Consider the following 2,582-nt stretch of genomic DNA (forward strand, 5'->3'; position numbering starts at 1 on the left):
CGCCCGGAAATAACACCTCAAGATTTAGATCGTATTGTCAAAAGTCGATTTAAAACTTGGTTTAAACAAAAGGTATTTATCTATTTTTAATTTGCATGATTTGTTTTTGTTTTAAATTCTTATAATTACGTCTCATCGATTTAAATTGTTTTTAGGTTGATAAAGATGAGGTGGAAGGACCTCGTTTTAGGGACTTAATTGAAGGGCCGCTATTAAAAGTTATGACTTTTAAGACTTGTCAAGTTAATGGATATAAATTTTCAACAAAATCTGCATCCGGTTCTGGTATTGTTGTTAAAGGAAATTTGCACGGAAATAATCTTGATTATTATGGTCAACTACAAGAAATTATTAGACTTATTTATCAAGGATGCAATCATGTATATTTGTTCAAATGTATATGGTTTGATAGTGTTGGTAATGGTGTGAGGATTGATAAGGATCGTGTGATTACAATTGATATGACTCCAAGATTGAAGTCAAATGAGATTTTTATTTTAGCTAGTCAAGCCTCACAAGTATATTATGCTCCTAGTGTATTGGATCCAAAAGCGAAAATATATACGCTGGTCAAATCTAAAAGTCGCTCAATTGATGAATCTATCATTGCGCAAAATGATATAGAGGATGCTTTTAGAGAAGATAGATCTAATGCATCGACCCTGTTTTCGCTCTTTGTCGATTTTGCACAATATGGACAAATACCATTTATTCGGCGTGAAGAAGAAGAAGAAGATGATTTGAAGGATGACGAAGATGAAAATGAAGGAGAAAAAGAAATAAGTGAAGGTGACAATGAGAATGATGATGATGACGAAGATGATGATGGTTTTGACGATTTTGAATAACATCATTTGTATTTTAAAGATGATTTTTAGTAAATTTTGTAATGATCAGGATACTTTATTTATAAGTTATAGTAAATTTTTAATGGGTTGTGAATTTTTGGTTTTAATGCTAAATTTTTATACGTTTACGTCTGGTTAGGGCCAAAAAATCATAATATTTGACCATAATATTTCCCAGAAAACCGACTGTCTCCTTACCTAAAACTGACCACCTTCTTGATAAAACCGACCGTCTCCTTCAAGGGTCGGTCGGTTTTAAGGTGGTCGGTTATAAGAATTAAATTGGCTTCTGAAGTAAAACCAACCACTTTGCACATTTGACCTCAGTCGGTTTTAGCAGTCTTGGTCAAAGTACATTTTTAATACTTATTTTCAATGATCGAACCGTACGGATGTTAACTTCATGTCAAAATATGCTTATGCACAAAAAATTAGCACTTTTGAACGAGTACCATTACGTTTTTATAAGTAAATTAACAAATTTAATTAAAAATTTAAAAAAATGAATTAGATATGAAAAGTATAATTTTAAAAGGTATTTTTAACGATCGAACCGTACGGATGTTAAATTCATGTCAAAATATGCTTATGCACAAAAAATTAGCACATTTTAACGAGTATCATTACGTTTTTATAAGTAAATTAGCAAATTTAATTAAAAATTAAAAAAATGAAAAATGTAAAATACACATGATGGAACCGTATGGATGGACTGACGCGGTGAAAACGAACAAATGTACCAAAAATTAGGCTATTTAAAAAATATTATAATCAAAATCATATGGAATATAATTATTTCAGTAAGTATGTCGGCATTCTGTAGACAGAATAAGTTGAACATACCATTCGATACTATAAGTATAATTTTAAAATTTATTTTTAACGATCGAACCGTACGGATGTTAACTTCATATCAAAATATGTTAATGCACAAAAAATTAGCACATTTGAACGATCGCAAATACGTTTTTATAAGAAACTTACCAATTTTGATTAAAAAAGTGAAATAATTAATTAAAAATAAAAATTATAAAATACACATGATCGAACCGTACAGATGGACCGAGCGGTAAAAACGAGCAAATGTACCAAAAATTAAGCTATTTAAATAATAATAATCATGTTTTTATAAGATTTTTTTTAAAAAACCCCTAAACCCTAAACCCTATTAAAAACTAATTAAAAAATTAAACTGTACAAAACCGACCACTTTGGGTCATAACCGACCACCTAAAAAAATGCGGGTTTTTTTTGTGAAAAATTAAAAACCCCGCCTTTAGCAAAATAACGTCGTTTTGCATGTTGCACAGGGTTCAAGGTTAAAACCGACCGACCATGCGGTCGATTTTAAGTCTGTTATAAATAAAAAACGGTTCACTTTTTTCTGTTCTCTATTTCTTTCTCTATCTCTCTATTTTCTCTATCTCTCTATTACACTCAAAACTTCACTAAAAAACTTCGATTCAATGGCGTTTAATTCACGAAGGAGCCCCAAACCATCTCTCATTGCCTCCGGTTTCACTCTCGATGTAAGATTTTCTTACGATTAAGCACTTTTTTTACTCGATTGCATATATGTGTGTATGTGTACGTATTTTTTGTGTTTATATATATGATTCGAAGTTAATTATATGTTTTTTGTGTTTGTTAAAGTATTATTCTCACTTAAATTGATGTGTTTCACTTCAAATCAAACTTCATTGATTTTTTAGTTTTTATGTGAAGTTTTGCATG

Source organism: Apium graveolens, chromosome 11 (genome assembly GCF_009905375.1).
Source record: "Apium graveolens cultivar Ventura chromosome 11, ASM990537v1, whole genome shotgun sequence".
Taxonomy (NCBI): Eukaryota; Viridiplantae; Streptophyta; class Magnoliopsida; order Apiales; family Apiaceae; genus Apium; species Apium graveolens.